At 49.0% G+C, this 25002-nt stretch overlaps 1 long non-coding RNA gene across 1 annotated transcript in view; it reads left to right on the top strand.

Moving 5' to 3' along the window:
• The window catches only part of LOC117354997, a 58661-nt gene that overhangs the window by 22432 nt on the left and 11227 nt on the right, over positions 1-25002 (top strand). The window contains exon 3 of the long non-coding RNA XR_004538259.1: positions 3942-4027. This is a non-coding gene — a long non-coding RNA (uncharacterized LOC117354997). The remainder of the gene's footprint in view (positions 1-3941; positions 4028-25002) is intronic.

Below are 25002 nucleotides of genomic sequence, written 5' to 3'. Positions count from 1 at the left end.
CTTTTATAGTAGGGACTTCCAACAAAAAACCCTGGCCTGATCTCAATGCTCTTCCTGGGACACGCTTTGCTAATTTAGTATATAAATAACTAGGACATTCATTCCTCAAGGCATTGAAAGTCAGCAGGATCTTAAATTTAACACATGAAAGGATTGAAAGCCAACATATTTCCCTGAAAACAGGAAAAATGCTCTCATGTTTAGGAATACCCAATAGGAACTATTGGCCTGATTCTATAAATGGCACCTATTCACGCCTAACTGGTAGGTGTCTTTATGCGCAGTTGTCAATCAACCATTAGGAGCCACTTATAGAACCACACCTAGTGGCGCCTAGGCATGCTTAAGTGATAAGAACATAAGAAGTACCTCTGCTGGGTCAGACCAGAGGTCCATCGTGCCCAGCAGTCCGCTCACGCGGCAGCCCATCAGGTCGAGGACCTGTATAGTAATCCTCTATCTATCACACCCTCTGGAAGCGCATTCCAGGTGTCCACCACCCTCTGGGTAAAGAAGAACTTCCTAGCATTGGTTCTGAATCTGTCCCTTTTTAACTTTTCCGAATGCCCTCTCGTTTTTGTAGTTTTTGAAAATTTGAAGAATCTGTCCCTCTCCACTTTCTCTATGCCCTTCATGATCTTATAAGTCTCTATCATGTCCCCTCTAAGTCTCTGCTTTTCCAGGGAAAAGAGCCCCAGTTTCTCTAATCTTTCAGCATATGTAAGGTTTTCCATACCTTTTATCAATCGCGTCGCCCTTTTCTGAACCCTCTCGAGTAACGCCATATCCTTCTTAAGGTAAGCTAAGCGTCCTGGTTGTAGGCACAGGTATATTAGGCCAGATTTTACCTGGCCTAATTTACTGGAGCCTAAGGGGCTCATTTTCAAAGCATTTAGACAAACTACCATAGTAACCTTTGGAACATTGTGCCTACGTGCTTTGAAAATACATTTCTAACTGTGACACCTAGCAACACCTAAATCAACCATATCTATTCTCCACCCCTAACCATGACTACTTTTCAGGTAGTTGTTAATAGGCGTTGGAGGATGCTTCAACATAGGCATTGCATGGATATCAGCATGCAACCTAAACTGTTTAAATCTTTATTGATTTTCAAACTTTGATAGTGCAATACAATTGGTAAATGATAAATACTGCATAGAATGCACTAATAACTATACAATTATTACATTAAACAGTCATTTACTCCCATCCTCATCTTATACAATAATACATATGATGCAACCTAAACTGTCAATTAAAAAAATTGTTTACTAATGGGTATTTAATGGTGTGGTCAATTACCACATCATTTAACCCATTAAAAATATTAAGTTGTTTGTACATTTTAATATGTCTGTTTTGATGGTATTGATGCATTTTCTGGGCAATTGATTTTATGTTAGACTGAATATGTCTGTTTTATCTTCTTATTTTTGTATGGATTCTTAACTTTTTATGTATGTAACTCCTTGTAAACCGTTTTGAATAAAAACGGTATAGAAATTTTAAAATTAAATAAATAGGTGTCCATGATTAGGGTACTTAGCTGCACCTAACATAAGCATTGTTTATAGCAGTGGTTCTTAACCTGGGATCGACCGAGCCCCAGGGGTTTGGTGAGTCAGTCTCGCGGGTTCGGCGGAGGTCAAAACACACCTCCGACTCATATAGCGCTTCGGTCACGTTCAATCATCTATCAGTTATTCAGTGATTTTGATCAAGACTGATCGTGTACTCGGTTTCTTGATCTATCAATCTGTAACTAACGCCTTATATACATCAATCAATTCCTGATCAAAATTTGTGATTTAACTGATAGATGATTGAACGTGACCGAAGCGCTTATGATTTGTGATGATACGCCCCGCTTGTCCATAATTGGCTGCAGGTGATCACGCAACATCGTTTGGCCTATCTGTGCTGCAGGGGATTTGATGCGCACAGTAGTCGAATTGTAACTGTTGTGATGGTACGTCGTGTGATACCTATCTTAATATTTTAATCCCTTACTAACTATGTCGAGCAAAACACGAAAGTGGTCGGACGAATATGTACAATATGGATTCACATGTATAACGGAACGTGATGGGAGTCAGCGTCCTAATTGCATGATTTGCAATGCCAAGTTGAGTAATTCTAGTCTAGCTCCGGCAAAACTAAGGGAATAAAGAAGGGTTCGGTGAACACGCATATGAATCTGGTGGGGTTCAGTACCTCCAACAAGGTTAAGAACCACTGGTTTATAGAATCAGGCCCTGTGTTCCCTGCATTTTGTACAAGTTGTTCCTAATAAATCGACATCTTAGAGAGCCCCAAGAATACTAAATAACAATATGCACTTTAAAGGAGTTATGAATATGAAAGTACATGGGATGCGAAAGGCACATGGCTGCTATAACTAGGGAACCAAAGAAACAGCAGGAGAGATAAAGAAACAAACCAGTTTATGCTGTTCAACTACATAAGAATTGCCATACTGGGACAGACCGAAGGTCCATCAAGCCCAGCATCCTGTATCCAAAAGTGGCCAACCCAGGCCCCAAGTGCCTAGCTAGATCCCAAGAAGTAACACAGATTTTATGCTGCTTATCCTAGGAATAAGCAGAGGATTTCCCCAATCCATCTCAATAACGACCTATAGACTTCTTTTTTAAGAAATTAGCCAAGCATTTTTTAAACACTGCTAAGCTAATTAATTTCACCACATTCTCTGGCAACGAATTGCAAAGCTTAATTACTCTTTGTGTAAAGAAATATTTTCTCCAGTTTGTTTTAAATCTACTGCTTAGAAGCTTCATCGCATGTTCCCATAGTCCTAGTATTTTGGTAAAGAGTGAACAAGTGATTCACTTCTACCCTTTCCACTTCACTCAGTATTTTATAGTCCTCTATCATATCACTCCTGAGTGGGCATCCCTCCTGTCGGGGGTTGTTTCAGGGTTGGCAGCAGGAGGGAGTAGGCATCCCTCCTGCCGGGAATGTTGGGGAGGGAGTGCTGGCAAGAGGGATTGGGCATCTCTTCTGCCAGGGAATGTTTCAGGGGCATCCCTCCTGCAGGGGATGTTTGCGGGGGCGGGGTTTCCCTGCCACAGCCGCTGAGCTGATCATGGCAGGGAGATTCCCTTGCTGTGATCAGCTCAGTGGCAACCCGATTCTCTAACTGGTGCCTGTGGCATGGGTAACGGGGTTCATAGACAACGGCACGGAAGACAAAGGCGCGCGCCGACAACTGAGCGCAAAATGGAGGCGGCGCCGAAGAAAATTACAGTTTTTAGGGGCTCCAATGGGGGGTTTTGTTGGGGAACCCCCCCACTTTACTTAATAGACATTGCGCCGGCGTTATGGGGGGTTTGGGGGGGTTGTAACCCTCCACATTTTACTGTAAACTTAACTTTTTCCCTAAAAACAGGAAAAAAGTTAAGTTTTCAGTAAAATGTGTGGGGTTACAACCCCCCACACCCCCCACAACGCCCCCACAACGCGGCGCGATGTCTATTAAGTAAAGTGGGGGGTTCCCCCCGCGCCCCCCCGTCGGAGCCCTAAAAACAGTAATTTTGAGCGGCGCGTGCCTCCGTGCTGCGCTCAATTGTCTGGGAGCACCTTTGTCACGGTGCGCTTTTGACCTGACACCGATAACGGTTACAGAATCTGCCAGGTTAGGTGGATAAGACACAATCGCAGTATCTCATTGGTTAGCTTCCTACTACCAGGTCTCTGAGATGCGTGTTACACCTACCTCTTCATTTAGTGCCTTGTTTAAAGGTGGAATATAAATAATAAACTACATATCTTAACTCTCCCATCTTATTTTTTTAGGGTTATAGCATTTATGTACATTCATTTCAAATTTTCTTTTATGTTTGTTATTCACATCCTTCTTATCAGTTGATGAGGATAATCTGAATTTTTACTCTCTGTTCACTCTTCCCTTAAAGGTACTGTACTTGGTTTATTTTGATTTTGTGGCAACCTAACCTCACTGTTTTGATAGCATCCTGAAGAGTTCTGAGAGAACCTGCTGGTGAGTATCTTATCTGCTGGGAAATTCAATATAATCTTGGGAAAAGGTAAACTTGAGGTTAAATAGATAATTTCGTTCTCTTTTTAAAATTACTGTGCTTATTTAGCAAAGTCAGTTTAGACAATACTGTAGAATTTAAAGTCTGCTTGCCCTAAGATTTTTTTTTTTTTTTACCTCCCTTTCATAACAAGAGGTGACCTAATTTAAGCTCTTTTCAAGTCCCTGCACTTCTAAGGATTTACACAAAAGAGAAGAGCTGTGCTTTTATTTATTTATATTTATTTGTTTATTTAGCCCATCCTCCCAAAGGAGCCCAGAATGGGTTACAATGGTAAATTCATAGTATAGAAGGACAAAATTATTGAAAGACATTTTTGGCAGACATACCGTATTTTCTCGCATATAACGCGCACGTTATACGTGGTTTTTACGTACCGCGCACACCCTTGCGCGTTATATGCGTGAGCGCGTTGTACAAAAATTTTTTTACATAGTTCCCCCCCACGTCTGATTCACACCCCCCCCCTCGCAGGACCGCTCGCACCCCCACCCCGAAGGACCGCTCGCACGCACCCGCACCCCCACCCGCACCCACACCCCCACCCTGAAGGACCGGTCGCACCCCCACAGCCTCCCGACCCCCCCCCCATCATGTAGAAGCTCCTACCGGTGTCCTGCTGCTTCCTCTTGGCGGTCCCGACACGATCGGGGCAAGAGGGAGCTCAAGCCCTCTTGCCCCAGCCAACCGCGGCACCCCCGACACGATCGGGGCAAGAGGGAGCTCAAGCCCTCTTGCCCCCCTGACTCCCCGACACAATTGGGGCAAAAGGGAGCCCAAGCCCTCTTGCCCCGCCGACTCCCCAACTCCCCGACAATATCGGGCCAGGAGGGAGCCCAAGTCCTCCTGGCCCTGGCGACCCCCCCCCCCCCCGCTAGTTGTTCGGGCCAGGAGGGAGCCCAAACCCTCCTGGCCACGGTGACCCCCCTACCCCCACCCCGCACTACATTACGGGCAGGAGGGATCCCAGGCCCTCCTGCCCTCGACGCAAACCCCCCTCCCCCCAACGACCGCCCCCCCAAGAACCTCCGACCGCCCCCCCAGCCGACCCGCGACCCCCCTGGCCGACCCCCATGACACCCCCACCCCCTTCCCCGTACCTTTGTATAGTTGGCCGGACAGACGGGAGCCAAACCCGCCTGTCCGGCAGGCAGCCAACGACGGAATGAGGGCGGATTGGCCCATCCGTCCCAAAGCTCCACCTACTGGTGGGGCCTAAGGCGCCTGGGCCAATCAGAATAGGCCCGGGAGCCTTAGGTCCCACCTGGGGGCGGGGCCTGAGGCACATGGGCTCAACCCGACCATGTGCCCAAGGCCCCGCCCCCAGGAGGGACCTAAGGCTCCTGGGCCTATTCTGATTGGTCCAGGCGCCTTAGGCCCCACCAGTAGGCGGAGCTTTGGAACGGATGGGCCAATCCGGCCTCATTCCGTCGTTGGCTGCCTGCCGGACAGGCGGGTTTGGCTCCCGTCTGTCCGGCCAACTATACAAAGGTACGGGGAAGGGGGTGGGGGTGTCATGGGGGTCGGCCAGGGGGGTCGCGGGTCTGCTGGGGGGGCGGTCGGAGGTTCTTGGGGGGGCGGTCGTTGGGGGGAGGGGGGTTTGCGTCGAGGGCAGGAGGGCCTGGGATCCCTCCTGCCCGTAATATAGTGCGGGGTGGGGGTAGGGGGTTGCCGTGGCCAGGAGGGTTTGGGCTCCCTCCTGGCCCGAAAAACTAGCGGGGGGGAGGTTCGCAAGAGCCAGGAGGACTTGGGCTCCCTCCTGGCCCGATATTGTCGGGGAGTTGGGGAGTCGGCGGGGCAAGAGGGCTTGGGCTCCCTTGTGCCCCGATCGTGTTGGGGAGTCGGGGGGGCAAGAGGGCTTGAGCTCCCTCTTGCCCCGATCGTGTCGGGGGTGCCGCGGTTGGCTGGGGCAAGAGGGCTTGAGCTCCCTCTTGCCCCGATCGTGTCGGGGGTGCCGCGGTTGGCTGGGGCAAGAGGGCTTGAGCTCCCTCTTGCCCCGATCGTGTCGGGGAGTCGGGACCGCTAAGAGGAAGCAGCAGGACACCGGTAGGAGCTTCTACATGATGGGGGGGGTCGGGAGGCTGTGGGGGTGCGAGCGGTCCTTCAGGGTGGGGGTGCGGGTGGGAGTGTGTGCGAGCGGTCCTTCGGGGTGGGGGTGCGAGCGGTCCTGGGGGGGTGAATCGGACGTCGGGGGGGGGCATCAGGCTTTCAGGGTGGGGACAGGACTTCAAGGTGGAGAGGAGAGTCAGGCGGGCGAAAGGAGAGTCGAGGTGGCCAGAAGAGAGTCGGGGCTGGCGAAAGGAGAGTCAGGCGGCGACGGGAGAGTCGGGCAGCATGCGCGGTATACGGGTGTGCGCGGTATATAAAAATTTCTGTACATAAATTTGTGTTTTTTGCGCGCTATACCCGTGTGCGCGTTTTACACGGGTGCGCGTTATCTATGTGAAAATACGGTAGTTTAGATGAATTTGCGGCATTCGTAGAAGATATTACATTGCATAGTTTAGATTTAGGACAGCATTCTCTGTACTAACAGAACAGAACATAATTGTACTAAAGTTTTAGCGTTGTCGCTGTGCTGCCTTGGAGGAGGGAAATCTTCTTAAAGGAGAGCATCACCCTGGAGAAGTAGGAAGCAATCCTGTAGCTAAGACCTGCTCACCAGGGGATGCAATGTTTTATCACACTGAGTATGTGTCTCCAGGGGAGGGTTAGGATGGCCGTTTTAGTGGGAGATTCGATTATTAGGCATGTAGGTAGCTGTGTGGCTGCTGGATGTGAGGATTGCATGATCACTTGCCTGCCTGGTGAGAAGGTGGAGGACCTCACACATCACATAGCCCAGTGGTCTCAAACTCACACAGTGCAGGGCCACATTTTGGATTTGTAGGTACTTGGAGGGCCGCAGAAAAAATAGTTAATGTCTTATTAAAGAAATGAGAATTTTGCATGAGGTAAAACGCTTAATAGTTCATAAATCTTTCCTTTTGGCTAAGTCTTAATAATAACATTGTAATTTATAGCTAAAGAGACATATGATCAAGAAACTGTTTTATTTTACTTTTGTGATTATGATAAACATACCGTGGGCCTCAAAATAGTACCTGGCGGGCCGCAAGTTTGAGACCACTGACCTAGACAGTGCTACTACTACTACTACTACTACTACTACTACTTATTATTCTAGTATAAATCTTTTTTATTGATGAATATGAATACAACCAGAAATAAAAAGCAACAAGCAAATAAAGAAATTGGACAAGGCTGTGAACACTGAAATTCGGTATCATCTGCAAAAGTACATGAAACTCCCCGCCCCATTCCCCCAGTATCCCCACTTCTCCCCAGGGATCAGAACTCCCAAGTCTTTATCCTGGGAGGTCTCTCCAAGTACCGCCCCGGACATCCTGTATTCATGCATGAGATTTTTGTTACCGACATGCATCAATTTACACTTATCCACATTGAACCTCATTTGCCATGTTGCTGCCCATTTCTTGAGCTTGATTATGTCACATTGCAGATCTTCGCAATCCCCCCATGTCTTCACTACTCAGAATAACTTCATATCGTCTGCAAATTTAATCACCTCACTCGTTGTACCAATGTCCAGATCATTTATAAAGATGTTGAAGAGCACGGGTCTAAGCACCGAGCCTTGCGGCACCCCACTGGTGATGCTTTTCCCCACTGGTGATGCTTTTCCAGTCTGAGTATTGTCCATTTACCCCCACTCTCTGTTTCCTATCATCCAGCCAGTTTTTAATCCACATGAGTAGTTAATCCTCAATTCCATGCCTCGCAATTTTCCAACCTTGTCGAACGCCTTCTGAAAATCCAGATATACAATGCTGACCGGGTCACCCTTGTCTATCTGCCTGTTTACTCCCTCAAAGAAGTACAGCAAGTTTGTCAAACAGGATCTGCCTTTGCTGAAGCCATGCTGGCTGTCCTTATCAGATCGTGTCCGCCAAGGTGATCAATGATGCGGTCCTTTATCAGCGCCTCTACCATCTTTCCCGGTACCAAAGTTAGACTCACCGGTCTGTAGTTTCCCGAATCTCCCCACGAATCTTTTTTGAAGATTGACGTAACATTCGCCACCTTACAGTCTTCCGGAATCCTTTCCGATTTGATCGACAGATTGGCTATTAGTTGAAGCAGTTCAGCTATAGTCCTTTTCAGTTCCTTGATGACCCTCAGATAGATGCCATCTGGTCCTGGGGATTTATCGCTCTTAAGCTTAACAATCTGCATACCTCTTCTAGACAGACCATCAACCCTGTCAGTTTCCTGTCTTTGTTTCCAGCTTATATCCTGATGGGTTCTGGTATGTTGTATATATCCTCTTTGGTAAATACAGATGAAAAAATGTGTTCAGTTTGTTGATGATGGCTTTGTCCTCCATTAGCACTCCCTTTATTCCATGATTGTCCAACGGTCCCACCACTTCCTTCGTGGGTCATTTCCCCTTGATATATCAAAAGAATGGTTTGATGTTTTTTGCCTCCTTGGCTATTTTTTCCTCGTAGTCTCTTCTGCCCCCTTTTACCGCCTTATGGCACCTGCGTTGATGTTGTTTGAGCTTATTCCAGTTTTCAACCGTTTTTGACCTTTTCCATTCCTTAAACAAAGTTTTCTTGCTCTGATCGCTTCCCTCACTGCTACAATGAACTATGCCAATTCTTTGTTCTTTTTCCTCTTGGATCCCTTGTTGATATGCAGTATATATAGATTTTGCGCCTCAGTGACTGTATCCTTAAAAGGGACTATGCTTGCTTTAGCGTTTTTACAGTACTTATCCTCTTCTTAATCTTTTTCACTATCATGAGTCTCATCCCTTCATAATTCCCTTTTCGGAAGTTCAGTGCTGTGGCTGTCATTCTTGACTGATGTTTCACCCTTGCGTCCAGGTCAAAGCGGATCATATTGTGATCACTGTTTCCCAGCGTCCCTTCTACTTCTACACCTTGTGCTGGTCCTCGCAGTCCATTTAGAATTAAGTCCAGAATTGCATATCCTCTTGTATTTTCCTGGACAAGTTGTTCCAGGAAGCAGTCGCCTACAGCATCCAGGAACTTGGTCTCCCTAGTGCAGCTGGAGGTGCCTAGGTTCCAGTCTATCCCTGGATAGTTGAAGTCACCCATGATAACTGTGTTGCCTCCCTTACAGTTGCGTTTAATCTCGTCCGTCATTTCTCCATAAATTTCTTCGGACTGCCCTGGGGGTTGGTAGTAGATGCCGATCTTCATTTCCAGTCCATTTGTTCCCGGAATTTTGACCCATGGAGGCTCTAACTTATTCTTCTGTTGTAGCGTGTTCTCTCCAGTAGATTCAATTCCCTCTTTGACGTATATGGCAATGCCCCCACCTTTTTGAACCACTTTGTCTATGCGGTATAGTTTGTATCCCGGTAGCAGTGTCCCGGACGTTTTCCTTGGTCCACCATGTTTTCGTGATGCCAATGATGTCAAAGTTATCTTTTTGTGCTATAGCTTCTAATTCACCCATCTTATTCCTTAGGCTCTTTGCATTCGTGTACATACACTTGAGTTTGCGGCCTGTTCCTTTCTTGCATTTCCTTCCCTCTTGTGTCCCTTTCGATCTGTCTTGCCTGTGATCCGGTGAGTCTTCCCCTCTATCTTCCTGCACAGTATCCTCCAGGTATACCGGTTCCTGAACCATCGACTCTCTCGGTCGACTGTCGGCTTTCCCCTTTTTCTTAGGGGTGATCTTGTTATACTCAAGCCAGATAGTAAATGCTGGCCATTAAAAAAACCCCAAAAGGAACACAATAACATAGGTTATTTTCATGTGATTACTTAACGCATTATTGGGAAAAAATAAGGTTTACTATCTGCTCATTTTTAGCTATTAATGAACCATTATCATATGCTGCTCATTTTTAGTTATTAATGAACCATTATCATATGCCCCCTAATGCTATAAAAAAACACTAAAAATTACATGTACAATTTTGGTCATGTACCCAAATAGCATGTGCAGTTTAATTGAACAGAAGCTAATTAGTGCCAATAATTGGCATTTTAATAAGAAATTATTATTGCTAATTAAATCGAATATAGGTTATGTGAGTAAATTTAGGCACAGGATTCATGCCTAAATTTTATGCACCTGTCACAAATGGGGTGGGGGGGGGGACAGAAATGAGTAGGTAATGGGAGGATCAGAAGCATGCCTTTAAGTTACATTCATAATTACTCGTAGAATACTTACATTCACATCGAAAGTTAGGTGCAGGCATTTGCACCATGTTTTCTTTGGTGCAAATGGCCATGCCTAGGTTTGGACAATTTCCTGGAGGAAAAGTCCATAGTCTGTTATTGAGAAAGACATGGGGGAGCATAAGAACATAAGAATAGCCTTACTGGGTCAGACCAATGTTCCATTAGCCCAGTAGCCCGTCCTCATGGTGGCCAATGCAGGTCACTAGTACCTGGCTAAAACCCAAAGAGTACCGTATTTTCACGCAAATAACACGCACCCGTATAAAACGCGCACACGGATATAGCGCGCAGAAATCACGATGATTTGCACAAAAACTTTGATATACCGCGCTCACGGGTATACCGCGCATGCTGCCCGACGCTCCTTTCGCCCGCCCTGACTTTCCGTGCGCTGTCCCGACTCTCCGTTCACCCCCCCTGACTTCCGTGCACTGTCCCCCCTTGAAGGTCTGTCCCCATCCTGAAAGCCTGATGCCCCCCCCGACGTCCGATACATCCCTCCCCCCCCCCCCGAAGGACCGCCGACTCCCCAACAATATCGGGCCAGGAGGGAGCCCAAATCCTCCTGGCCACGGCGACCCCCTAACCCCACCCCGCACTACATTACGGGCAGGAGGGATCCCAGGCCCTCCTGCCCTCGACGCAAACCCCCCTCCCCCCCAAGAACCTCCGACCGCCCCCCAGCCGACCCGCGATCCCCCTGGCGACCCCCACGACCCCCACGACCCCCCACCCCCCTTCCCCGTACCTTTGGTAGTTGGGCCAGAAGGGAGCCCAAACCCTCCTGGCCACGGCGACCCCCTAACCCCACCCCGCACTACATTACGGGCAGGAGGGATCCCAGGCCCTCCTGCCCTCGACGCAAACCCCCCTCCCCCCCAAGAACCTCCGACCGCCCCCCAGCCGACCCGCGATCCCCCTGGCGACCCCCACGACCCCCCCACCCCCCTTCCCCGTACCTTTAGTAGTTGGCCGGACAGACGGGAGCCAAACCCGCCTGTCCGGCAGGCAGCCAACGAAGGAATGAGGCCGGATTGGCCCATCCATCCTAAAGCTCCGCCTACTGGTGGGACCTAAGGCGCGTGGGCCAATCAGAATAGGCCCTGGAGCCTTAGGTCCCACCTGGGGGCGCGGCCTGAGGCACATGGTCGGGTTGGGCCCATGTGCCTCAGGCCGCGCCCCCAGGTGGGAGCTAAGGCTCCAGGGCCTATTCTGATTGGCCCACGCGCCTTAGGCCCCACCAGTAGGCGGAGCTTTAGGATGGATGGGCCAATCCGGCCTCATTCCTTCGTTGGCTGCCTGCCGGACAGGCGGGTTTGGCTCCCGTCTGTCCGGCCAACTACTAAAGGTACGGGGAAGGGGGGTGGGGGGGTCGTGGGGGTCGCCAGGGGGATCGCGGGTCGGCTGGGAGCGGTCGGAGGTTCTTGGGGGGGAGGGGGGTTTGCGTCGAGGGCAGGAGGGCCTGGGATCCCTCCTGCCCGTAATGTAGTGCGGGGTGGGGTTAGGGGGTCGCCGTGGCCAGGAGGGTTTGGGCTCCCTTCTGGCCCAACTACCAAAGGTACGGGGAAGGGGGGTGGGGGGGTCGTGGGGGTCGCCAGGGGGATCGCGGGTCGGCTGGGAGGCGGTCGGAGGTTCTTGGGGGGGAGGGGGGTTTGCGTCGAGGGCAGGAGGGCCTGGGATCCCTCCTGCCCGTAATGTAGTGCGGGGTGGGGTTAGGGGGTCGCCGTGGCCAGGAGGGTTTGGGCTCCCTTCTGGCCCGATATTGTCGGGAAGTCGGCGGTCGTTCGGGGTGGGGGTGCGAGTGGTCCTGCCGGGGGGGGGGGATGTATCGGACGTCGGGGAGTCGGCCGGGCAAGAGGGCTTGGGCTCCCTCTTGCTCCGATCGTGGATGCGGGTGTGGGTGGGAGCGCGTGCGAGCGGTCGTTCGGGGTGGGGGTGCGAGTGGTCCTGCCGGGGGGGGGGGATGTATCGGACGTCGGGGAGTCGGCCGGGCAAGAGGGCTTGGGCTCCCTCTTGCTCCGATCGTGGATGCGGGTGCGGATGGGAGCGCGTGCGAGCGGTCGTTCGGGGTGGGGGTGCGAGCGGTCCTGCTGGGGGGGTGAATCGGGCGTCGGGCGGGGTGGGAACTATGTTTTAAAACTTTGGTATACCGCGCTCACGCATATAACGCGCGAGGGGTATGCGCGGTAGGTAAAAACGCGTATAACGCGCGCGTTATATGCGTGAAAATACGGTAGTAACATTCCATGCAGATAAGTGAGTGCAACGACAATTGAGCGCAAGACAATTGAGACTATGGACTTTTCTTCCAGGAATTTGTCCAAACCTTTCTTAAAATCAGCTACTCTATCCACTTTTACCACAGCCACTGCTTGCCCTGGATCTGTAGCATGGAATATTGCTACTCCTTGGGTTTTGGCCAGGTACTAGTGAACTGGATTGGTCACCGTGAGAATGGGCTACTGGGCTTGATGAACTATTGGTTAATATCTTTAGCTAGCACAACTATATTATATTTATGGAAAGACTCTTATTTGGTAGAGTACAAGTTTGTATCACAGATAAATGTGAATGAGTGGCTGTGGAATGGAGTTCATTATTATGCTGTGCCTTATGCTTGAAACAAGCTGCCCGAATTGCTACAGTGGGCTCCGTCTCTGGTAGTGTTCAAGGCCAAGTTAAAAGTCCACCTCTTCAAAACTATTTTCAACTTCTAACTCCTCTCTCCTTGTGTTCTGCATACCTAACCCTATATGTCATGTAGGTCTATCCAAGTTAAATTGTAATCTCTTCTGAACAGGAACTGGCTAATAAATGTCAAAATGTACAGCGCTGTATATGCCTTTCAGCACTATATAAATGATAAATAGTAGTAGCAGTAAGATCCTAGGAAATGATCCTTTGCAACAATATAGCACAGTTACTTTCCGTAACAGGTGTTATCCAGAGACAGCAGGCAGATATTCTCACATGTGGGTGACGTTATCTACAGAGCCTGGTTCACGGACAGTGAACAATGAACTGTCACTTTAAGGCAGCGGTGTCCAACCTGCGGCCCCGTGAAGTATTTTGTGTGGCCCCGGTCGAGGGCGATGCAGTGTTTTCCTCTGCTGCCCCCGGGTGTTTACAATCTTGCCGGCTCCCTCCTCTGTCTTGCTGCAGCGTTTGCGCGGCCCCAGAAAATTTTTTTTCGGCCAATGCGGCCCAGGAAAGCCAAAAGGTTGGACACCACTGCTTTAAGGTTTGTGAAGCTTTGAGACTGCCCGTATCATGCATTTGTGAGTGCCTTCCCACCTGACGTTGGCTCACGGTTCCTCAGTTCCATAAGCAAGCTAAGAAGCCAACTAGGGGAGGTGGGAGGGATGTGAGAATATCTGCCTGCTGTCTCCAGGTAACACCTGTTACGGTAAGTAACTGCGCTTTATCCTATGGCAAGCAGGCAGCATATTCTCACATGTGGGACTCCCTAGCTTACTGAAATGAGATGGAGGGAGAGTTGACCATAAAGAAGAAAATAAATTCTGTAATACTGCTTGGCTGAAACAACCATCTGGTCTGGAATAGGATTCTAGACAATAGTGAGATGTGAATGTATAAATTGAGGACCAAATAGCTGCTTTGTAATCATCATCAATGGGAGTGGAACGTAAGAAAGCTGATGCTGCCATAGCTTAGATTTTGTGTGCTGTAACACATCTCTCAAGCTGCAGCTCAGCCTAAGCATAGCAAAAGGATATACAGTACAGGCCATTAACCACAAGGAAATAGTTCTTTTGGTTTAAGGCTGGCCCAATCTGTTAGGGTCAAAAGAGATGAACAGTTGAGATAAATATCTGTGTGGCTTAGTTCTTTGAATGTAGTAAGCCAAGGCATGCTTATAGTCTAACATGTGAAGAGCTGTTTCTCCAGAATGAGAATGAGGCTTTGGGAAAAATACTGGAAGCACAATGGATTGATCTCGGCGTTGATCCAGCAAGATGGCTTTGGCCCTGTGGGTGAGGCAGAACCTACAACCACCCAAATACCATTCTCAGATCAGCTACAGTCCTTCCAGAGAACCAATCTAGAGCATCTGATCTCCCATAACAAAGACATCTTTTCCACGAAGCCAGGGCAAATTCATCTAACCACTCACGAGACCATCGCGGAGCTTGGAATAGTTGTCCATCAACGACCCTACCAGATCCCTAAGTCTCAATAGCATATGGTGATGAGGGAGATTGAAGACATGTTACAGATGGGAGTCATAGAGGAGTCCTCCAGTAGCTGGTGCTTGCCAATAGTACTGGTGCCGAAGCCCAATGGAAGTACAAGATTTTGTATCAACTTTCAGAGGGTAAATGCGGTATCCAAATTTGATACTTACCCATGTCGAGGGTGGACGAGTTAATCAACCAACTAGGGAAAACTCAATTCATCTCCACTTTGGATCTGACCAAGGGGTATTGGCAGGTACCCCTTTCCCCCGAAGCCAAAGGAAAGGCAGCGTTCTCCATCCCCCAAGGATTGTTCCAAGTTACAGTCCTCCCGTTTGGATTACATGGTGCCCCAAGTAGATTCCAGCTTCTGGTGAATTGCCTCTTGAGACCCCATCAAGGCTATGTGGCAGCATACCTAGACGACACTGTGATGTATAGTCCCAGACCTGATCCAACTTGAAGCCATCCTGAACAGCCTAAGGGAAGCAGACCTAACCGCCAATCTGAAAAAGTTCTTCCTAGGTGGTCAAGAGGTACAGTAAGATACATCATGGGACGAGGACACGTTAAACCACAATTGAATAAAGTGGAAGTCATCAAACGTACCCTGATTCCTCAAACCAAGAAACAGGTCCAGGTCTTTCTTGGCCTAGTGGGGTACTACCGCCACTTAATTCCTGACAGCAGAAAAGGCTGAGCCCCTAACAAGACTCCTGCAGAAAAAGCCCTGGAGACAGTTCAATAGATGACCGAGCAAGAAAGGGCATTTTGAAAGCTACAAACTGCATTCTGCGCTGAACCTGTAGTCATCAATTCAGACTTCACCCATCTATTTATTGTCCATATGGATGTCTCTGACATCAATCTGGGAGCAGTACTCTCTCAAAAGAGAAATGGGGAAGCACATCCCATTGCCTTCATCAGTAGGAAACTCTTCTCCTAGGAAAGGAATCCTGCAATGATCGAAAAGGAAGCTCTGCCTACTGGGGTGACACTTCCAGTTGATCACTGACCATGCTCCCCTACAATGGCTAGCCCGATATAAGGACACAAATGCCCAGATTATGAGATGGTTCCTTAGGCTTCAGCCCTTCAACTATGAGATAAAGCATCGACCAGGATAGGGGCACAAAAATGCAGATTTTTTTATCATGAGTGATGGAACCCCAAAAGACAAGTACTCTGCCTGACAGGGCAAACATGAGGGGGAGGGTGTGTGACAGAGGCTATGAAACCCTGCCCCTTCAAGTTAGTTCAGCTCCTCAGACAGGTTTCTTGGAGGAACTGCCAACACTCCCCCTCCTGGCCAGTTAGAGGAAAGGCAAGGACAGCTCAGAAAGGGAAACAGCTTCAGGAGAGGGGGAGGGGAGGAAGGTGTCAAACCATGAAGTAGATGAGGAGAGTTTAAAAGGAAGAGCCAGGATCAGATCTCATAGTGAAGGAAGGACGTTGAGGACCAGGGGAGAATTGTAACTTATTCCCAACTGTGGTAGGAACCCGCTGAACTGAAGTTTTTTTTTGCTTACACAGGAATAAGTAAAAAGGCTGCATTTTAAAACTCTCTCTCAAAGGTGTGAACTGTGCACCTAGCTGGATGCAAAGAATTGTCACCCAGAACTCTGGACTAACTAAACTGAGAGGGGCAGTGTATTTTGGGAAAATAGCAGGTTTCTATGAGGGGAGATCTGTGAGGAAAACAGACTCCTCATTCTGTGTAAAAAAAAAAAAAAAAAATATATATATATATATATATATAATTAATTAATTAATTTAAAAAAAAAAATTCCCCCCTCATTCTGTGTAAATAAAAGCTTATTCTCCTACCTCCACAGACTGCTTGCTAGCATTTGTGTGACTCTTGTTTGAGTAACCGGGCTACAGCTGTTACACTAACATTAATCTATTGTATGCTAAACATATCAGCTCCACGCAGTAATATGCAGGCATAATTTTTGTATATTGTTTCATTTTATAGCACATTGTATTTTGTTAAGGGAAAGAGGATGGGACTTGTATACAGCCTTTTTGTAGTTACACATTCAAAGCAGTTTACATATGTACAGGTAGTTTGCACCCAGAGCAATGGATGATTAAGTGATTTGCCTAGGGTCACAAGGAGCTAGTGCTGCCTGATTCACGATTTGAATCAGTTCACCGATTCACTTCGGGTGAATCGATTCGAATCGATTCAAAACAAAAAAAAATTGGCTTCCCGATTCGACTGACCCTCGCCCCCTAAAGCAGGAGCGGCAGCGCTGCTCTTGCTGGCCGGCTGCTGCCACACCCGCTTTAGAAGACGAAGGGGGAGCCTCAGCCGGTTAGTTCTGCTGTCCGGTTCCCCCCAATGGCGTCCGGCTTACCCCCCTGCAACTCGCTTCCCCCCACCCCGCCATCTCGCTTCCCCCTCTGGCCTCCCCAGCATCTCGCTTCCCCCCGGCCTCCCCGTACCGGTGTTTATCTTAACGAAGAAGCCTGCAGCAAGATCGCGATACCAGCGATCTTTGCACTGCTTTGGAGCTGTTTCCTCCACTGCGGTTCCGCCCCTCCTCTGACATCAGAGGAGGGGTGGGACCGCGGCGGAGGAAACATCTCCGAAGCAGTGCAAACTTAAGATTGCTGGCATCGCGATCTTGCTGCAGGCTGCTTCGTTACGGTAAACGCCGGTGCGGGGAGGCCAGGGGGGGTGAGCATTCCTTCGGGGTGGAGGGTGAGGCGAGCAGTCCCTCGGGATGAGACGGGCAGGCCCTCGGGGTGGGGCGGGCAGGCCTTCAAGGGGGACAGGCCTTCAGGAGGATGCAGGCCTTCAAGGGGGGATGCAGGCATTCAAAGGGGGGACAGGCCTTCAAGGGGGGGAGTCAGGCCTTCCGGGGGGGGACAGGCCTTTAAGGGGGACAGACAGGCCTTTGGAGGTGGGATACAGGCCTTCAAGGGGGGGACAGACCTTCGGGGGGGATGCAGGCCTTCAAGGGGGAGGACAGTCCTTTGGGGGATGCAGGCCTTCAAGGGGGGGGAACAGGCCTTCAAGGGGGGAGGGAGGCCTTCCAGGGGGAGGACAGGCCTTTAAGGGGAACAGGCAGGCCTTTGGGGGTAGGATGCAGGCAGGCCTTCAGGGGTGGGATGCAGACCTTCAAGGGGGGGGGGACAGGCCTTTGGAGGTGGGATGCAGGCTTTCAAGGGGGGGGCAGGCCTTCGGGTGGGATGCAGGCCTTCAAGGGGGGGACAGGCCTTCGGGGGGAATGCAGGCCTTCAAGGGGGAGGACAGTCCTTTGGGGGTTGCAGGCCTTCAATGGGGGGAACAGGCCTTCAAGGAGGGAGGGAGGCCTTTAAGGGGGACAGGCAGGCTTTTGGGGGTAGGAAGCAGGCAGGCCTTCAGGGGTGGGATGCAGGCCTTCAAGGGGGGAAGGACAGGCCTTTGGAGGTGGGATGCAGGCCTTAAAGGGGGGGACAGGCCTTCGGGGGGGATGCAGGCCTTCAAGGGGGGACAGGCCTTCGGGAGGAATGCAGGCCTTCAAGGGGGAGGACAGTCCTTTGGGGGATGCAGGCCTTCAAGGGGGGGAGAACAGGCCTTCAAGGAGGGAGGGAGGCCTTTAAGGGGGACAGGCAGGCTTTTGGGGGTAGGATGCAGGCAGGCCTTCAGGGGTGGGATACAGGCCTTCAAGGGCAGAAAGACAGGCCTTTGGGGGGATGCAGGCCTTCAAGGGGGGAAAGACAGGCCTTTGGGGGGGATGCAGGCCTTCAAAGGGGGGGGACGCAGGCCTTCAAGGGGGGACAGGCAGGCATTAGGGAGTGGGATGCAGGCAGGCCTTCAGGGGTGGGATGCAGGTCTTCAAGGGGGGGACAGGCCTTCAAGGGGGGACAGGTCTTCAGGGGGAGGTACAGGCCTTCAGGGGGAGACAGACCTTCAAGGGAGGGGACAGGTAGGCAGGCCTTTGGGGAGGATGCAGGCCTTCAAGGGGGGACACAGGCCTTCAAAGGGGGGACAGGCCTTCAGGGGTGGGATGCAGACCTTTAAGGGGGGGACAGGCCTTCAGTACATGGAGGGAGGGAGGGAAGAGGGGAGGTTCAAAGAGACATGCATATGCTGGACTTTGGGGGGGAAGAAATAATGGGTCTGAAAATAGAGGAGAGGGAGAGAGATGATGGACCATGGGATTTAGGTATGAAAGTTACAGAAAGGGAGAGATGATGGAACCTGGGGTGGAGGGGAAGGGGGGATAGATGCTGGATGAAAGAGTAGTTAAGAAAAGGTGGATCTGTGGAGGGAGATGAAAAAAAGGAAAGATGCCAGACTTCCTGGGGAGGGAAGGGAAATGGAAGGGGAGGACAGGGATGGCAGATGGAGGTTAGCACAGAGAAAGAAGAAAGAAGGAGACCCTGGCAAGCAAGTTATCAGAAGACAACCAGAGCCTGGGACCAACAAGATTTGAATAATGATCAGACTACAAAAAGTGGAAAAACTAATTTCATTTTCTGTTTTGTGATTACAATATGCCAGATTTGAAACGTGTATCCTGCCAGAGCCGGTGTTAGACCGCAAATGTGAGCTAGGATTTAACAGAGAGAGGAAAAGTCTTTTTTGTTTGTTTCATTTGTTTACACCACAGCGCCAGTGTGATTAGGAGAAGGCAAAGGGGGTGAAGAGGCTATAAAATAAACCCACCAGGATGTTTGAAAAAAAAAAAAATACTCAATTGGGCAGGAAAATCGAATCAAATTGAATCGAAAAACCAATTCCATAGGCTGAATCGAATCGAAATTTTTTTTTCCTGAATTGGGCAGCACTACAAGGAGCAGCACTGGGATTTGATACCACAACCTCAAGGTGCTGAGGCAGCAGCCCTGCCACTAGGGCCACTCCTTGCCTCCTTAGCAGGCTAATGTTTCTTACTTACTTTGTATAATGTTGTTTTGCAACTGCATCATGCAACCACAAATCAACAAAACAATGCAGAAATCATTCGCTGTCATGAGAAACCTAAGGCAAGTTCAAAAATTATTTGACAGAAAACAATTCCAGCTCATGGTCCAGTCCCTAGTCCTAGGTCTCCTTGACTACTGCAACATCCTCTATCTCCCCTGCCCCACAACAATGATAAAACAACTACAAACAGTACAAAACACAGCCCTGAGATTAATCTATTCACTAAGAAAACACAACCACATCACCGAGGCATACCTCGACTCACACTAGCTCCCAATTCAAGCAAGAATACTATTTAAATTCTACTGTCTATTATTTAAATCCATAAATGGTGACAGCCCAGCCTACTTGAACAACCGCCTACTCCAAACTACTACAACCAGACACAGGAGAACCCAGATACCATTCACATACCCTCTAATCAGAGATGTCAAACAGAAAAAAAGCTGTACGATGGCCTTCTAGCCACACAGGTAGCAAAACCAGACCACCAGCTCTCCAATCTACTAATCGCGACTCCAGATTACAAAACGTTCAGAAAAGAAATAAAAACCCTGCTATTCAAGAAATCCATGAAGACTAACTAACACCGTATGAAACATTTCAATCCTCTGAAGCAACCCGCTCTACTCTGGCTGATCTGAGCAGGAGAGCAGGAGAAAAGCAGCTACATAGAGAGGCAGAGGGAGAGAGAAGCCAAAGGGGAAAAAGCAAATAAAACAGCAGGAGAGAGAAGCAGAGGCAGGAGACCAAGAGGGGAATCGGTGAGAGTTAGCTCCACCCCCCCGACGTCCACCACCGAAGCTCTGCCTTAAAAAGGGAGGGGCCAACGGAGCAGAGTTGATCTGAGCAGGAGAGCAGGAGAAAAGCAGCTACATAGAGAGGCAGAGGGAGAGAGAAGCCAAAGGGGAAAAAGCAGATAAAACAGCAGGAGAGAGAAGCAGAGGCAGGAGACCAAGAGGGGAATCGGTGAGAGTTAGCTCCACCACCCCCGACGACCACCACTGAAGCTCTGCCTTAAAAGGGGAGGGGCCAACAGAGCAGAGTTGATCTGAGCAGGAGAGCAGGAGAAAAAAAGCTACAGAGAGAGGCAGAGGCAGAGAGAACAAAAGGGGGAAAAAAGCAGATAAGAGCAGGCGCAACCACAGCAGACCCAGAAGGCATCTGCAGCAGACCGGCAAGCAGACAGCAATAGAAGCAGCAGATGGAAGCAAGATATTGTGCTACCCAGTTTTCTGCATCGTCTGCCATATGTATGACTACCTCCCCTCTGGGAGGCGGTCTTACGTATGCGTCCGATGCGGAGAGCCTGAAGAGACAAGTCAGACTCCTGGAGAGCAGAATATTGGAACGGAGGCACTTCAAACCAGGGAGGACGGAGACAGAGATGCAGAGAACATCCAGACAGAGGAAGCAGAGAACAAGACAGAAGACACCATCGAGGATGAAGTCCGAGAGCTGGAGAAGTTCATAGAGGAGGCATACAGGGAGGCCGTGGAAAATCACCAGCAACAATGGAACTGCCAAAAGACACCTACAGAGAGTGTGGACCTCCTGACAGACAACCACCAAGAATAAATGGGTGATACAGTAGCAAGAACGAAGGATACGGACTTGCGGCAGGAGAGATGGACATACACCAGGGACACGGACCTGAGGCTGGAGAATCAGGAGAAGATAGAGAGGACAGCAATCGTCGTGGGCGACTCCATCATCAGACAAGTTGACAGCCACATAGCGGGAGGAAGACTTGATCAGCTGGTGACCTGCCTACCGGGAGCCAAGGTAGAAGACATAGTGAGCCGCATTGACAGGATCCTCAACAGTGTGAAAGAAGAAGATACGGCGGTGGTGATCCATATGGGGGACGAACAACGTGAGCAATAGGAACTACAACAGGGAAGTACTGAAGGATCAGTTCCGGATGCTAGGAAGGAAGCTGAAGACCAGAACGCAGAGGATAGCATTCTCGGAGATCCTGCCGGTACCCAGGGCAGATAAGAAGAGGCAGATGGAGCTGCAAGCAGTCAATGCGTGGATGCGGCACTGGTGTGAGGAAGAAGGATTCCACTTTGTGCACAATTGGACAACGTTCTGGGGGAAGAGCAAGCTCTACAGGAAGGATGGACTCCACCTCAGCAGAGACGGAACGAGGCTACTTGCAAGCAACACCAAGAGAGAAGTGGACAAGTTTTTAAACTAGGAAGAAGGGGAAAGCCGACAGTCGACAGAGAGAGAGAGTCGATGGTTCGGGAACCGGTATACAAGTTTCAAGTTTATTAAATTGTTTGATTAAACGCTTTTCCAATTTCAAAGCGTTTTACAAAAAATAAAAACAGAATTTAAAAAAAACAAAAACTGACTTATACATGATATTCTACTAAACGTACAAGGGTTACATCCTTAGGACAAGAAGAAGACTAGAAACAGTGGGAAAACGGGGAAGAAATACAATATTTTTTTTTTTTAAAGAATACATAAAAGGAAAACACAATGGGGAGATAAAGAAGGAAATTAATAGACCAAAAAAGGTCATAAGAATGAGTATAATGGTTTATATTTAAGGGAAAAGAAGTTAACTGATATTAATTGTACAAGAAATTAACTGATGTTATTATAAATGAGAACTGTCAGTTAAAGGCTTCTTTGAAAAGAAGACACTTTAAATTCTTTTTAAAAGTTTGCAAATCTTGTTCTAATCTTAAGTACAAAGGGAGAGAGTTCCATAACATTGGGGCAGTAACAGAGAAAATTGAAGCACGGCGGGTTCCGATAATTTTCAAAGAAGGAACATTTAGGGTGGATTGAGAGGCTGATCTGAGAACTCTGGACGAACTGTAAGGAATCAGGATACCGTGCAAGAAGATAGAGGGAAAGACTCACCGGATTACAGGCAAGAGAGATCAAAAAAGACACAAGAGGGAAGGAAATGCAAGAAAGGAAAAAGCTGCAAACTCAAGTGTATGTACACAAATGCAAGGAGCCTTACAAATAAGATGGGTGAATTAGAAGCCATAGCACAAAAAGATAACGTTGACATCATAGGCATCACGGAAACATGGTGGACTGAGGAAAACGTCTGGGACACTGTGCTACCGGGATACAAACTATACTGCAGAGACAGAGTGACTCAAAAAGGTGGGGGCATTGCCATATACGTCAAAGAGGAAATTGAATCTGCTGGAGAGAACACGCCACAACTGACGGATAAGTTAGAGTCTCTATGGGTCAAAAATCCAGGAACAAATGGCCTGGAAACAAAGATCGGCATCTACTACCGACCTCCAGGGCAGTCCAAAGAAATTGATGGAGAAATGACAGATGAGATTAAATGCAACTGCAAGGGAGGCAACACAGTTATCATGGATGACTTCAACTTAGGCAGCTGAGTGATGTCTTGGCGGAGCCACTGTCCGCGCTCTTCAACCTCTCCCTTAGTACAGGCAGCGTCCCGTTGGACTGGAGGACGGCTAACGTCATTCCACTCCACAAGAAAGGCTCAAAGATGGAGACAGCAAACTACAGACCAGTGAGTCTAACATCGATAGTGAGCAAACTAATGGAAACTCTAATCAAACACCAATTAGATAAGATCCTGGATGAAGAGAATCTACGGGATCCCCGACAACATGGATTTACTAAGGGGAGATCCTGCCAATCCAACCTGATCAGCTTCTTTGACTGGGTAACGGGGAAGCTGGATATTGGGAAGTCCCTGGACATCGTGTACCTGGACTTTAGCAAAGCATTCGATAGCGTACCACACCGCAGGTTACTGAGCAAGATGAGTTCTATATGATTAGGTAACACATTGACGAAATGGGTTGGGAGCTGGCTTGGAGGTAGGCTCCAAAGGGTGGTGATGAACGGCACCCCCTCCGAAATGACGGAGATGATTAGTGGAGTACCACAGGGCTCAGTCTTGGGCCCAATCCTATTCAACATCTTTATAAGAGACTTGGCAGAAGGGCTTTGAGGTAAAATAACATTATTCGCCGATGACGCCAAACTGAGTAATGTAGTGGGCAAATGCACAACAGACGAAGATTCAGTGCCCGACAACATGATGCATGACCTACTCCTACTGGAGCGATGGTCTAGGACATGGCAACTCAACTTCAATGCCAAAAAATGCAAAGTTATGCACCTGGGCAGCCAGAATCCATGCAAGTCTTATACCCTTAATGGCGAGATCCTAGCAAAAACGGTAGCAGAACGAGACTTGGGGGTAATCGTCAGTGAGGACATGAAGTCTGCCAATCAAGTGGAGCAGGCTTCGTCCAAGGCAAGACAAATCATGGGCTGCATACGAAGGGGTTTCGTCAGTCGTAAGGCGGAAGTCATTATGCCATTGTATAGATCCATGGTGAGGCCCCACCTGGAATACTGTGTGCAATTCTGGAGGCCGCATTATCGCAAGGATGTGCTGAGACTGGAGTCGGTGCAAAGAATGGCCACCCGGATGGTCTCGGGACTCAAGGATCTACCATACGAAAAACGGCTTGACAAATTACAGCTATACTCGCTCGAGGAGCGCAGAGAGAGGGGGGACATGATCGAGACGTTCAAGTATCTTACGGGTCGCATCGAGGCGGAGGAAGATATCTTCTTTTTCAAGGGTCCCACGACAACAAGAGGGCATCCGTTGAAAATCAGGGGCGGGAAACTACGAGGTGACACCAGGAAATTCTTTTTCACTGAAAGAGTGGTTGATCGCTGGAATAGTCTTCCACTACAGGTGATTGAGGCCAGCAGCGTGCCTGATTTTAAGGCCAAATGGGATCGGCACATGGGATCTCTTCACAGGGCAAAGGTAGGGGAGGGACATTAAGGTGGGCAGACTAGATGGGCCGTGGGCCCTTATCTGCCGTCTATTTCTATGTTTCTATGTTTCTATATCCGGGAATAGACTGGAACCTAGGCATCTCCGGCTGCATTAGAGAGACCAAGTTCTTGGATGCTGTAGGCAATTGCTTCCTGGAACAACTTGTCAAGGAAAATACTAGAGGAAATGCAATTCTGGACTTAATTCTAAATGGCCTGTGAGGACCAGCACAAGATGTAGAAGTAGAAGGGACGCTGGGAAGCAGTGATCACAGTATGATCCGCTTTGATCTGGACGCAGGGGAGAAACATCGGTCCAAAACGACAGCCACGGCACTGAACTTCCGAAAAGGGAATTACGAAGGGATGAGACTCATGGTAGGGAAGAAGATTAAGAAGAGGATAAGCACTGTAAAAACGCTAGAGCAAACTTGGTCCCTTTTTAAGGACACAGTCACCGAGGCGCAAAATATATATATACCGCGTATCAACAAGGGATCCAAGAGGAAAAAGAACAAAGAACCGGCGTGGCTCACTGTAGAGGTGAAGGAAGCGATCAGAGACAAGAAAACTTCATTTAAGGAATGGAAAAGGTCAAAAACGGATGAAAACTGGAACAAGCACAAACAACATCAACACAGGTGCCATAAGGCGGTAAAAGGGGCCAAAAGAGACTACAAGGAAAAAATAGCCAAGGAGGCGAAGAACTTCAAGCCGTTCTTTTG

This window comes from Geotrypetes seraphini, chromosome 1 (genome assembly GCF_902459505.1).
Source record: "Geotrypetes seraphini chromosome 1, aGeoSer1.1, whole genome shotgun sequence".
NCBI lineage: Eukaryota > Metazoa > Chordata > Amphibia > Gymnophiona > Dermophiidae > Geotrypetes > Geotrypetes seraphini.
Note: the sequence above shows the minus strand (reverse complement) of the source record. Positions and strands in the feature narration are given on the sequence as shown.